We start from the raw sequence: 14,651 nt of genomic DNA, 5'->3' as shown, positions 1-14,651 counted from the left end.
CCTACAAAACTTTTAAAACAGGTTACATTTTCCCCCTTTTGGCGATTGAAATAATAGAATTACTTAATGCGCTATATAACTCTAAAAACATAATCGATAATGGTTAACTAAATTATTGACATTTCAGACATTCTACATATAATTTCAGCGCGTTGTTTAGATGTGTATTGTTCCATGGTTAAAATTGTACTGAAATGACGCTTCTAACGCGGTATGATATTTGTTAATCTGACATCTCTGTCAAAAGTTATGGGGTTGCCAGATGCTTCCACTCTAAATGGTTCACCCTGTACTTTAAGAGGACATAGGCAAGATGTAGGTGATCTTATGACCAACCTTGCCTACAGTTTAATTATCCGATCGTCATATATTGACTTTTGAAACTAATTGAATATAAACGAAAAGTTTAGAATTCCTAACACTTTGGGATTGCAAATTATGAAAGGTATTTACTCTTTATTGAGAGCTAAACTGACGAAAATTGGAACAAGAAAAGGATTATATTTTCCAACATTCTACAATATCTTATTTTAAGATCATTTCAGCACACTAAGAAAATAAATACATGGATAGACTTAAGTTGATTATAATTTCTTTTTCAAATGCTTTTAATATAAAAGTATGGGATCCCAATGACTTCAGCTAAGTATGTCAAGTTAAGTTTAATTACTTCAATTGTATTAAGATACAGACATTGAATTAAGAGAGAGTTTTACTCCTACCACTTGAGTATTACTATAAACATTAATTATTTTAACTATGGATATACTAAATTGCTTACCCAATGAATAGACTATAATTTTTTTTTTTTTTTAGTATGACTTTATTCATTTGAGTAGATGTTTAAGTACTATAATTGGGTTTTCCTTTCAACTTGTAACGTTCTTGTACATGTCACAAAACAAAACAAAACTTCAATTGCATTTCAATTGAAATGCCTTTTGGTGGTATTGTTGATTAACGGTTAAATTAATAGACTAAAATTAAAGTAAACGACTAAATAGAAAATATTTGAGTTAAGCATATCAATTACCCAACACACACACACATGACAATTTACATTTCAATTACAGAAACATTTAGTCGAAATGGTCGAATGGAGTGCAGGTCGGAGTCAGGTTTAGATAGGCCTTAACCATATAACTATAAACCGATCATTATATCAAAAAAAACAACATTTAGCTAGAGGCCAGAGACAAAATCTGAAAGCCAGACAGATGTCAATTGTTATTGTTGTTGCTGGGCTTGTTAACATGAGTGAAAATGTATCTGTATCTATGTATGTATGTGGCTCTGCCTTTTGTGTGTCTGTATGCCAAGCTGGGTTGTATGGGCACAGAATATTAATTACAAATCAAATGAAATGCAGCAGTTACAGTTGTTTCTCACATTGATTGATACTCGGCAACATTGCACTGAATCAGTCAGCAGTCATTGGACTGTGGGCCAGTTGTGCAACATTTTTATTGAAATTGAAACAATTTATGCACGCAATTAAGTTGAAAAAAAGCCAGCTGAAAAGATGCTGCTGCAACTGAATCTGTGGCATGCAAGTAAATTTGTTTTCTACAGCTTCATGTGCTGCATAACCAATGTGGTGGCAATGTGGCAGACTCGCCAATGTGGCAAGTAGGAGTAGCTCCAACTGAGGCGTTTATTGATGAAAATGCGAAAAACGTTTGCCCCAGACACATGCACATGAATAAAGAAATTAACTACACAAACTTTTCAAATATTTCTCAATGTTTTTTATCTTCTTTCTTTTTTTTTCTTTTTTTTAGAAAGTTGAATATGAAAATTTTTTCGTAGGAAAGTTAAGAAAAATGTTTGGAACTTAAAATCGATTTTCCCTCCGTTTTCCGTTATCTCATTTGATCTTATCCTTGGTGGCCTTTAATTGTTCAATTACGTTTAAGGCAACTCATTTAGGGACCATTAGCATATCATTAAGACTAAAAAACAACATAACCTTTATACTACTTTCTTCTCCGTTGGCTGCTCCCTATCTTTTCCCTCTATCCCTGACCAACTAATTATGTGTGCGTCGTCATAACAATAATTCTCTATGCCTTCCGCCTGCTGCCTTGGCCAGTCTCGATCTTGGACTTGAAGTTCTTTCTTTCTTTCTTATTTTTCCCCCTTATTGCTGCTGCTACATTTGTCTGCCAGATGAACATATCCGATAAGATATCAGAGATGTATTCCTATACCACATACTATATGTAAGAGAGAGTGTGTGTGTGTGTGTTCCCTGTGATCCCAAAAAGATGTCTCATCTCTTTTGGGGCAGGGGGGCTTAATTACTTGCACGCGTGCTAGAAATTTATATGCACACAAGACAGAGCGATCCTCTGTGCCTTTCTCTCTCTCTCGCTCTCTTTCATTCTATCCCCCTCTATGACCAAGTTGTTGGCGACACTTGTATGCTGTGTGGCATCTAGGGAGACGTCTCACTCAAAGAAAAGACCTGCAGCTGCAGCAGTTGCAACTTGCACACGCTCGAGTTATTTAAATCTTTTCTAAAGATTTTCATGGGCGTCGAATTCCTTAAGAAAAACTAGTTTTTCACACCAACAATTTTGGCAAGAATGTTGTTACTAGTAGAAAAGTGGAGAAAAAGCTCTAGAAATCTCTTCGAAAATTATTAACATTGAAGCAAATTTAAAATAGTTAAAGATATGTTATTAGACTTGCAAAGTTTTTGTCTTTTTTTGGTAGCAAGCAAAATTTATGCTCAAGAAGAGAGAACCTACCGACTTTGACATACCCTACATGAAGCATTAAGTTCTTCCAAATCCACCATTAAAATTTTTACTTTTTAATTAAATTCTATAGAAACTGCCTTCTTTTAGAACTTCAGGGTTTAGTTAAGAGAGGTTTAAATCTAGTCTGGTCTAAATTTATATATGTAGCTATATCTATAAATAAGAAAACTATATACCATTTGGGTTTTCAAATAGTTTCTTTAAGATCCCGACCTCTTTGTAGATTTCTTTTCATTTCAAATTTGCAGACATCAACGACCTGAAGATTAAACCTTAAGTTTTAACAAATACTTAAAAAATGATCTCATTCAAAAATTGTTAGCAATAGAAAATTAGAAATAAATCTGTTTTCGTTTTTCAAATATATTCGTTTGAAAGTTAAACGATTTTTGGTACATCTGCTTGGCTACGCCCATGTCAAAAGTTTCTTATGTTGCATGTTGTCGGCCAAGTTTGTTATTCCTGTTGTTATCGTTGTTGTTAGACCTACAGCATAGAATCGTTAATTACATTATTAATTTATAGCCGATGTCGTGTGTCACATAGAACATGCGCCAATGCATGGCCCTCGAATTTCGTTAGGGTATACTCATGTGGCCCTGCCCAGCTGATGAGTTCATTAGCGAACTAATTTCAACTTAAATTAAACTTAATGCGAAATGATCGTCATCAGTAAAGCAAACAAAGAATCAAGAAGAAGCGGCAACAAGATGGGGATGGTGATAGGACGGAATGGATTGGGGGATAAGACGGGGCAAGGCGAGATGAGATGAGAGCGAGGGTCGAGCAACAACAAAATGTTTTAATTTGCAGCTTCTGCCCATTTCGAGCGGAAGAAATCAAAGGCGTAAATGCCGCTGAAGAGCAAAGAACAACAACAACAACAACAACAACAACTTACACTTTGCAATGGCACTGCAGCATGCAATAACAACAACGACTATTCGAGTTACTTAGGCGAAACCGAAATATCTATACCCTATATAACAAGAGAACTGTGTGAAAGTCTAGTCATTAAGAAAGGAATACACGATTAAACAGTTCGTTTAATTGTTTGTATTTGCAAAGAAAATATTATATCTAACGACATAAGTACTTGCAATTTTCAAAGGACTCGCACAAATTAACTGCAGGGTATCAAACGAAATGAGCAAATGTGTACAAAGAGAGACAACTTTTGCAAGCACTAAAGAGAAACGAACAAGACAAGAAGAGAACGCACATCCGTTTTGTATTGGCGACAGCCCCACTCTTATACTCTCCCCTCTGCTGGCTCTACCCTCCCCTGCCCCCCACCATTCTGTCATACACCCTCTTTTGCCTGTTATTAATAAAGACCACACATTTTGACAAGCCGCGAGGACCACCCAAGAGCAGATGCAGTTCGCTCATAGTTGTTGTTGTTGTTGCTGTTGGACTTACGCCGCTCTCTGAAATGCCCTTGCCCTTTTCCTTTTATTTTTTTTTTTTGCTTTTGCCCCCTTTTAGACGTTTTTTGTGCCCCCCTCTGGCCTTTATGTCTTTGCATGCTTGCAATTTTAAACGCACGCTTAATTATATGCGGTGAAGAGGGATGGGGGGGACGATGGGGAATACAAGCGCATGAGGGAGACAGAGAGGGAGAGAGAGAGCGTCGCGTTGTTTATGTAATTCCCCAAATGCAAATTCTTTTCGATTTGCAATCCCCCCCCAAGTCACTCCTCCAACAGGCGAGAGCGAGATGCCTATCGGTGTTTTGTAATTACAATTGAAAGAGGGTAAATATTTTATGGCTGCTGATATAGCCGCTCCCTCTGCTGGTGGTGGTGGTGCTGCTGCTGTTTGGCTTGCGTGTGGTCAGGCTTGGTTAGCTTTTGGGTTAACTACCATTCACTTGTCTTGCCTCTTTTCCCCCCCTCAACCCTCATTCCCATTGCCCCTTTTACTAGTATGCCAACTAGTTAATAAAAATGTCATTGCTGCACACACAAACATATGCAAATTAAACAAAATAGCAACCAACAAAAAATTAAAAGAGGAAAAAAATGCAACGGAAAAACTGCTAATCCCAGAATCAATGTAAACATCAAGAAAGATAACAACAAAAAGTAACTGCTAAACCAACCTCATTGAGCGGAAAATCAGGTGAATTACACTAGACAGCAAAAACTTTGAGTCAGGCGCTTCGATTTAAATATTTAAGCACATAAAGCACTAATTTTTTGAGTGAGTACTAAAATAAATGAAATACAATTGGATTGGTAATCATATTTTTTACTACTAAATTTTCTTCCTTATTAAACTTTTTCCAAATCATTTTGTGTTTCAATATAAAAATAGAATTTAATCATTTTTATTTATAAATTTTACACCAATTTACAACAATACTTTCAATTTATTTATTTAACTCAACTTTTCATATTTCATGTATAAATTTTTAATAATTTGTTACTTCCCATTTAACAAAAAAAAGGTATATTTTCAAAACTTAATGAACAAATAAACAATTAGTACAAATAGTTTCAATTTGTTTTTTCATTGCTCTTCCCTAATCAATAAAAATCAGATTATTTTATACACTATTAAGGCTTCAAAGTAAGTTCTAAATAATTTTTAGTCCCCAACCAACTTTAATTTTGAATATAAAAAAAATTTTAATTTCTATTTATATTATTTACATTTTAAACCCTTTATAAAAATACTTTTCCTTATCCCTGCACTTTAATTAAAATTAGGAAATTATTTTATCCTGTTGATTAGTGTAGACCTGGCAACTCTAACATGCGTCGTAATCTGCATTTACACACACACTCACAAACACAGATTGGTTTATGTTGGCATGTGTATCACTTTAAGATTAAACTTGGTCAATTTCTTATATGAGACTTACACAAAAAAAAATCTATGTTTCTGTCGCCCAGTGTTTTGCCTTCATTTACAGCCGCCAGCAGCAAGAACAAGCGAGGACCACCCCTAAAGAAGCCTGGGATCTGAGAGAGATCTTGGCCAAAGCCACACTGGGGCACACTTGCATGGTGGTCCTGACTCTTCGCAGTGTTTTGTTCTGTTCTGGTGTGCTCTGCTCTGCTTTGCTCTCCATTGTTGGCGGATTTGCCAAACCTGAGCGCGGCTTAAAAGTTACCTCCGTTCCCTCTCAATACTGTGAGTCACACACAGCAGAAGAAACGGCGGCCAGAAACTCTGGGGGCCCATCGAAGGAAGGGAACTCCTAGATGGTGAATGTGGACGCATGTGTGTGGTCTGCTGACATACTGAATCATCGAACGTTCATCATGATGATGATGATCATGATGATAATGATGATGCTTCATTATGAGGTTCTTGTGTGCGCCGCCTTCGAGTTGCGGGTGCGTTGTCTTTTGGTCACTGATCTGGCTCTGTCTTTGGTTCCTGTCCCTACTACTACTACTGTTGTTGTTGTTATTGTTGTTGTTGCTGCCTCCGATCGCGGCGCAGATCTCCAATTAGCCTGCCTTCTGGTTGATGACTTAATTAAGTCTCTGTGTGTGCTGTGTGGCGCCCGCTAAAGGCATAGGAACCAGGCAACTGGAAACCGAGAACTACTTTGAAACTTTCGTTTTCGATTTCAATTGATTTGTGTGCGTATCTTCTTGGGTTTGTGTGTGTTTTTGTGTGAGTGTGTGTGTGTTTAATATGGAAATATAGACTAGTTAATTAAATGTAAAGAAAGCAAAAGAGATCCACATACTCCATAGCCTCAACCCACATATAGAATGTAATCTGCATAAGGAACTTGGGGGGACTTGGTGATTTATGCCTCTCCACGCAGACACAGACAGACCAAATACATATGTATGTTCTCTCCCCCTTGATCCGACTTAAGTTTAAGTGTTTTGTGCATTTTTGTGACATCTTTTTGCATCACATTTCTCATGTTGTGAAATATTTTCGCAAATCTCTATGTCCCTATGCCGATGCGGCATCGTTTGAAGCCCTCAATCTGGGTGGGCTCCCTCAATGGCTGGAAATGGATGGAAATGCGAGCATTTTACACACACGCCAAACCCCCCACCCCTTTAGCCTTCGGTTTATTTAATAGGTTACAATGAAAAGTGTGTGTGTGGTCTGAAGATTACTAGTGCCTGGAATGAGTCACATGGCCAAAGCGTGACAAAGCCATAGTCGTAAACTAACACAGAAAGCGAGATAAAGATACCGAGAGATACTTGGAATCAATCTTAATTTGAACTTTATTTCCATTATTTACTTTAGCTTGTAATTCCCAACTGGTTGTGGCATGAAAACGTATTTTTTTCTTTAAGTGTATAGTCGACAATTTGGTGAGCTGTGTCATTTGTGGGTTAAAACCACAATACTTTGACTTTGACGACAGTTGGTTGTTTCTTTAATTTTTTTTTCCATTTGAGTCTAAGCAAACTTAATGGATTTTTAATGACAATTCACAGTTGGTCTCTCTCGCACTCTCATGGTACAGGCAATGTCTCTGTCTCCTAAGTGAAAAATAACTCATTTTGCGGCAACATGGCGGTAGCCATATAATCATATTATTATTATTATTATTATTATTGTTAAGACTCTTCGACCCTTCAAATGGTAATGTCAACAAATTTACAACATTTCGTTCCGCCATATGGAGCTTTCACCGCCCACAACTTAGTCGCTCCATTGTTCAAATGTGTGGGGTTGGAGAAGTTAAAGGCTTCCAATTGGAGCGCGAATATTTTCCACTTGCCTGACTGATTGTTAAGCACTTAAACTCTGTTTCGGTTTTGGTTTCGGTATCCCCCCCCTGCCATATCTACCTGTCAGTCTCATCGTTGTGTGCCACATGCCACATAGATGATCATCTATCCCGAGACTTTTGCCTCGTCTTTCTGAATTGGAATTCTTTTGTTGCCGCTTCTTAGACACACAAACATACTGTCAGTCCGAACTGATTTGCAGTTGATGGATTTCACATTATTCTTGTGGTTCTTGGTAGTTGACTTTACATTTTATTTGTGTGCTTTGAGGCAGAGAAGGAAGTGCTAAGCTAAAGAGTGTTTGCATGCTGGGCAAATTAACATCTGGGCATTAGAGAACGAGTCTTCTGGTTAAAAAGACGACCATTTTATCTTGTGACAATTACAATTGGAGCAGCGATGGCACCTTGAATATAACTCAACAAACAACTTCAATTAACACCTGCTCACCTGCTTGGCATCACCACCACCACCAACTCCATCATCAGAGCACCACAACCAGCCAACAACAATAATAAATAATAATTGCTCGAATGGAAAAACATGGCCAACACCAAAACGCGTTTGTCAAAACAGAAACAGCCACCAAACACACACACACACCAAACAGAGACACCAGAGCCTTAGGTTGGCGGAAAGCCTCTGTGTTTTGCCTGTGTTTTGGGTGCGATCACGACACACGACACACAAAGCCAAAAAAAAAACACCAACACGCGCAACAACAACATCATTAACTTTAAAACATAATTTGAAAAAAAATAACCAAAAAATAAATGTATATATATGCACTTTTGTCTATTTTTCTTTACTTTGTAGTTATATACATACATAGATGTAATGTATACCCTTTACTTTTAAGGTATATGCAAATGAGGTCAGTTTTAAACTCAAACTCATAGGTAATTTTTGGTCAGAATTCCTACTGACTCAGAGGAGAGAATATTGTCATAAATATAATTATATTTAACCATATTATCATAGATATATTAATACAAATAGTTTAAAGGTTTTTTGCTTTAAAAAAACCCCATTAAGTCTTTAAGAGATCTTTATATTTGTCAAATTGTTAATTTAAGTGATTTTCTAAATTAGATTTTTGGAAAAAATTTAAGCAGTATCTAAATATTTATACATATAATGGCAAAAATTTAAAAAGATTGTGATGTTGAATAGATAGAATTAAGTTAAAAACATATTTAATCTAGTTGTAAACTATTAACCTAACTATATTTTACAAGCACTGGCAACTAAGGTCTTCGGCTTAGACGAAAACTACATCCATACACTACCCTGGGTGGTTCAAACCCGGATCCTCGTTATTCAGTTGAGTAAATGACTGGGCCACTTAGATAACTCATCTACCGAGGACTGCACATAATATTATTTTCGTCTAAATGAGTAGGTATGAAAAATTTTCTTTAAAACTTTTCAACATTCAATTTGAACTTGACTTTATATAGGGTATTCAGTATTAGGTGCCTTTATCTTGTCTTTCTATATTCGTCGTTGTTTTTTTTTTTGACAATGCCAAAATGTGAAACATGAAAAAAGACAACGAAAAAAAAAACTACATAGATTTGGCCATTAAAAAGACATTAAATGGCAACAAGTGTTCGCCCAGTGGAAAAAGAGAAAAGAAAAGAAACACTAGACAAACATACAAGAAAATAAAGTTTTGGCAAACAAATGGCAAACGTCTTAAGATGACCTAGAGCCAAGAAACACTTGTCAAACATTGTATACAGTTTACAAACCGTTTTAAAAACAACCTTTCCCATCAACAATGGCAAACAAATCTTCCAACCGCAAATGAGGAGAAAAAATAACCAAAAATTTATATAAAATCACTTTAAATTAAGGTCCGACCCTTGTTCCACAGCTGCAGTGGATCATCAAAATGTAAGGAAATACAACTGCACATAACCTTCGGGGTTCAAAGAGGCGCCACGCCACACGGCAACTGTGCAGCAAAAGTCACAAAAGTCGAAATGTCCGACTGTCGTGTGTACCACACGCATATCCAATTATTTAAATCCACCAAAAAATGAAATGAAAGAGGATCAAGAGAGGAAAAAAAAAGGAAGGTAACTGCCAGCAGAAAGAACTGCAAAATCCTGACTACCTTGATGATAATGAAATGTTTCAATCACAAGCACTTAAATCATTTAAATTGCCTCCTCTTCTCTTGGTTACTCTGCAAGGGGACTGCAAAAACTATCGGCGAATAATAAAAATATGATTACGATGTTTAAATGCAAATCTAAATGCAAAAAATCAATGTTAAAACTTTAACAAACGGAAAGGGTCGAATCCACAGGAAGCCAAAACATTCTGCATTCTGTGGGGAGACTCAGATCAGGCAGATGTTTCGTCCTCTTGTGGTTGGGGGGACACTCTGGGGACAACTTGTTAATGGACAACATTCTTCTGATTGGGATGGCCAATTGTTTTTTTTTCTCTGGTAAGATGTTCCGTTTCTTCTTTCTTTTGGCATTATATTAATTGAACAATCAGTTTGTTGTCAACAAGATGTTCTGGTGCATCATTTTTTAGGAGAAGGCAACAGTAAACATTGCCTAAAAAGGACAAAACTTATTTGACATTCTTCTTAATCTTCTAATAAGGTAGTTTAAATTAAAAACATCTTGAAACTTTGTGGACTAATTCTTAATAGTTTTGAAAGTAAAATTAACTAAAGTCTTAAAGGTGGAGAAGAAATGGAATCAACTTTTTGTAACTAAAGATCAAGACTTTCAATACAATTGTTTTACATGATATTTCATCTTCGTATTTATATTCTATTGTAATTCTTATCTTCTTCTTAATCTTGCCTTAGGAATATATAGGAACTTTTGACTATAATATTTATAATATTATGTATTTTTTATCTCATTTCTCTTATAATACTATTTTAGAACTTTTCTTTCCTTTAAACTATTCTAAAATTGCTTATAGATGTTTGAGATTGACAAAATTATATAATTGCTATGAAGGTCGACTGCATAATATAATAATTAACTTTTGAAATAAATAAAGGTATTTATTTAAAAGAATTTAAAGGAGAAATTATTTACAATCGTTTCTATTTTGAAGCGACAAACGATAAATACTTCAAATATCTTTGATTGGCCATTATCATTTTCTAAGAATCTTCACTGTACCCACCTGAAGCATCGTCAATTAGAACAGATTTTTGGATAAACTGTCAGCTTTAACACACTCATTACACATGCTTAATGAGCCCCTCTAGATCGGATACCCCTTCTCCATAGAGCATTATCGATCACTATTATAGCATTCAATTTCGTGTAGATTCAATTTCAGTAGCCAATTTTGGACATAGAGTCAATTGCAATTAATCAATACCAAATATAAGCATAAACATAAAACTACAAAATAATTTAACCTTTACATAACAAAACAAAATAAAAACACTGGCAATTAAATTGACTACTTAACTGTCGGAATTGGAATTTGTTGTTATTTTTTTGTTTTTTCTGAACAATTAAATTGAAGTAGAAGGCTTCAACAATTAACTCGTTGGAGAAAAGAAAACGCATAAAATCAAAGGGAAGACGAGCACAGTAGATCAGAAAAGTGTGCGACAACAATTACCTGCAAGTAGAGAAGAAAGAGATAGAAAAATACATTAATGATTGATTGAATGATTGGAGTTAGCTTGCATTAGTTAGGGTATGTACGAGTAGTTTCTAATTAAGCAATTGGAAATCGCTTTTAATCACTCTGCTGTGTGTGTTAATTAAAGCCAGTCTGAAGTGTTCCAAGAATAAATGAGAAAAAAAAGTCAGCCACAGCAAGATCAAAGCCAAGAGATTTGGCTTGTAATTGAGCTCAGTCTTTCAGTCTTTCGGTCTTTGTATTCTGACAACGCTCAATCAAATCGGCTCAATGTCAATGTACTCCACAGTCAAAAAGAAGGAAAATAAGAAAAAAAAAAAAATACAAATAAAACCAAAAATAAAAAAAGTGGAAAAAATACATTTTAATCAACTTATCAAAAAGTGTCAGTCAAGTCGGCAATCAACATTTGCAATGTGTGTGGTCGTCGTCGTCATCGTCATCGTCGTCAACTGGCGGTACGTTCCTTCAGCTTCTTCTTCTCATAGCGACTGTCTGTCTAACTGTCCGACTGACTGACTGACTGACTGACTGGCTCTCTGACTATCTGACACCAAAGTTAAGTGGCGCACACAGACAGAGCGACACCCAGACTGGCAATTTCCCAGTCTCAGTATCTTGGCCAGTTTTCAAATGCAACAATCTATGAGCTCGCTCTGAGCCTGTGCCAGAGCTTAAGCTCTCTCGTCTTGGCCTGGCCGGGCATGGCCTGGCCAAAGCTTCAAGCCATCAATCTTATTGACACCGTTTTTGAGGAAAAACAAGACCAAAAAACAAAAACAAAAACAAAAAAACCATGGGGACAGGCCCCTCGAGCAATTGAACCAGTTGTGTCTGGCAATGTGTTCTATGTGTGTGTGTGAGCCATCTCTGAATCTTGAGCTGCCAATTGAATTTTCAAACAAATTTCATTTCAAGTCTATGTTGAGTGTTATAATTTGCGGCTAATAGATTTAATGGAAGAATAGATGGATAGATGGATGGATGAATGGATGAATAGGATAAGCTAGCAAAAGATGATTAAGTAAGATCTCTTATTAAAATGCAATTTATTAATGATCTTATTAGACCCTGAACTGAACTATCTAATAAATATTTATCAGGAAATGATGCAATTTCATTGCACTGGCCAGATGAGTTCTCAAATTGAAGATAGTCAACCATAATGATGACAAAAAGTGCTCATAAACTAAATGCATCCATCGGCGTAGTATGTCGTGATCATCATGATCATGATCATTATCATATATCAGCGACAATAACTGAGACTTGCAATGGGTATTGAAACTTCGTTGCTGTTGTTGTTGTTGTTGTGATTGTCACAATTATTACGCACATAAATCGCAATGAAATCTGACGACAATGATGACAACAACGTACCACGACAATCGCAGATTGCTGTGAATCATTGAAGACAGAAGACCTCCAATATATATATGTATATATATATATATAGATATATAGATACAGAGACAAGGACAGTAGGTAGTAAGCTAGTGGCTCGGGCTACTTATTGAAGTTAGACTCAATTTGGTCTTGGCTTTTTGACAGCCAAACATCATCATCATCATCATCATCAAAGAAAGAAGGAAAGAAATGGCAATTCTTTATGGTATTTTCTACTAAATATTTGCCATCTCTAGTTTATATTAGACAGTCCTCTCCCTCTCTCTCTCTCTTTCCTTATAGACTTGATCTGCCCACCTCCTCTGGATGCCTTCTCCAGCACTTCTACCTCCTCCTGCTCAACTACAGGACAAGAGCTTAAGATCGCTGGCTGTGTTCGTGTTCGCTGTCAACTTGGGTGGTCCAAGAGCTCGACTCAGAGACAGAGGCTCAGCGACTTCGAACAACGGGCTAACTGAACTGCAGTTGGCTTGGCTTTTGCTTTTTTTTTTTCTTTTCTTTTGACTTAATTTTATGTTGGCCAAGAGCTTCCTTTCGTTCTCTGTGTTTCTGTGTGTATATAGATCAAAAGTTAGACAAAAGTTGATAGCTTTTTATAGGAGTTTGCTTGATATTATGCCAGTTGACATTGGTTAGACAATATCTTCATGACTCTCTTTCTTTTTAAGGTACTACAATTAGTTGTGGCTGCCAAATGAAATGAAAGAAAAGAAGCCTGATTTAGCCAAAGGTTTTAAGGGAAAAACTCAATTATCCATATGCATATTTACCTAGCACTTCAATTCTGATGGACAATAAATATGTGAGCTGAATTTTCACTCTCAAAAACAGAAACAAAATCTGCTGGCACTCTATAACTACTTATAATGTCGGCCTATTTCACATCGTATCGTATGCTGATAATGAAGCAGTAATTCCAATAAGTGTGACTATAGGGTTTTACTGTTGCGGGTCTGATCTCCATCTCCGACTTCAGCTCCATCTTCATCATCCTCATCATCATGATCACGAACAAGTAATTAAAGCGAAACAAGTAATAAACAAACAATAAGCAAGCCAAAGACCAAGAGCAAGACGCCGACGCCAACATGTGTCTGACAAGAGGCATGAGAAGAAGTGGTAAGAAGAGCGCAGCGTGGGGAACACAACTAAGCTGAGCTCTGGGGCCTATGCAAAGTATCTCAGGCAGAAGTGAAAACCATCAAAAAATCATTCAAAAAAACAAAAAAAAAAAACTAAAAACAGACAACAACCAAACCAAAAAAAGAAGAAAAAAAAACCCAAAAGCTCCCAGCTCGCTTCCCAATTAAACTTGACAAATGCGGTTGACCACACACACGCATATCGAAAATGAACTGAGACCTCCATCCATCTACCAATGTCCATACATACATACATCCATCCATCCATCCATCCATCCATCCATACAGTCATCCAGCTCGGGGACTCAAAGATCTGTCGTGACTACACTCGGGCGCATAAAATATAATCAAAGTCCAGACGACAGACATGTCAAACTGTATGACATTCACATCAACATCATCTCCAAGCGACTACAACAACAGCAGCCACATTCAACATGTCAATGCTGTTGGAAATCACACACACACAAAATTCATCCAATACAAAACTTGTAACTTCCTCCTAGGCCTCAAGCCATCATCATCATCATCAGCAGCCGGAGCAACTGAGTTTTAGGGTGTGAGTTGCTGTTTGCCCCTCAATTAACACCAAAAAGCCAGAAAGAAGAATTATATGACCAATTTTTTTGCAATTCAATTCTGCACAATTGCAATTGTAAACCTCATAATTTATAATAGCATACTTTTTAGATCATTACGAAAATCGTTTATTTGCCCAAATAGTACAATTTTAAAAACTAAAAGTGATTGTTTACTTTTGATCATCTTTTTGCTATTGTGGTGTCTAACAATAAGATTCGAAATTCTAATGTTCTCAGTTTGTTTTCTTTAGAATTCAAACATATTATAGAAGAATATTATCTTTTACAGGTGAGAATAATAGTTTGAAAATTATAGCAATAACATAGTGTTATAAATCTCGAAAGATATAAAACAATTTTTAATCAATATTTTCAAATATCATTTCCATTTCT

General features: G+C 36.2%; 1 protein-coding gene across 1 annotated transcript in view; it reads right to left on the bottom strand.

The window, feature by feature from the left end:
* Window positions 1-14,651, bottom strand: part of LOC6643363 (homeobox protein invected) — a 40,901-nt gene that overhangs the window by 14,549 nt on the left and 11,701 nt on the right. The window lies entirely within an intron of this gene.

The sequence above is a fragment of the Drosophila willistoni genome, assembly GCF_018902025.1.
Source record: "Drosophila willistoni isolate 14030-0811.24 chromosome 2L unlocalized genomic scaffold, UCI_dwil_1.1 Seg168, whole genome shotgun sequence".
Classification (NCBI taxonomy): Eukaryota; Metazoa; Arthropoda; class Insecta; order Diptera; family Drosophilidae; genus Drosophila; species Drosophila willistoni.
The sequence above is the reverse complement of the archived record's forward strand: the minus strand, read 5'-3'. Positions and strand labels throughout refer to the sequence as shown.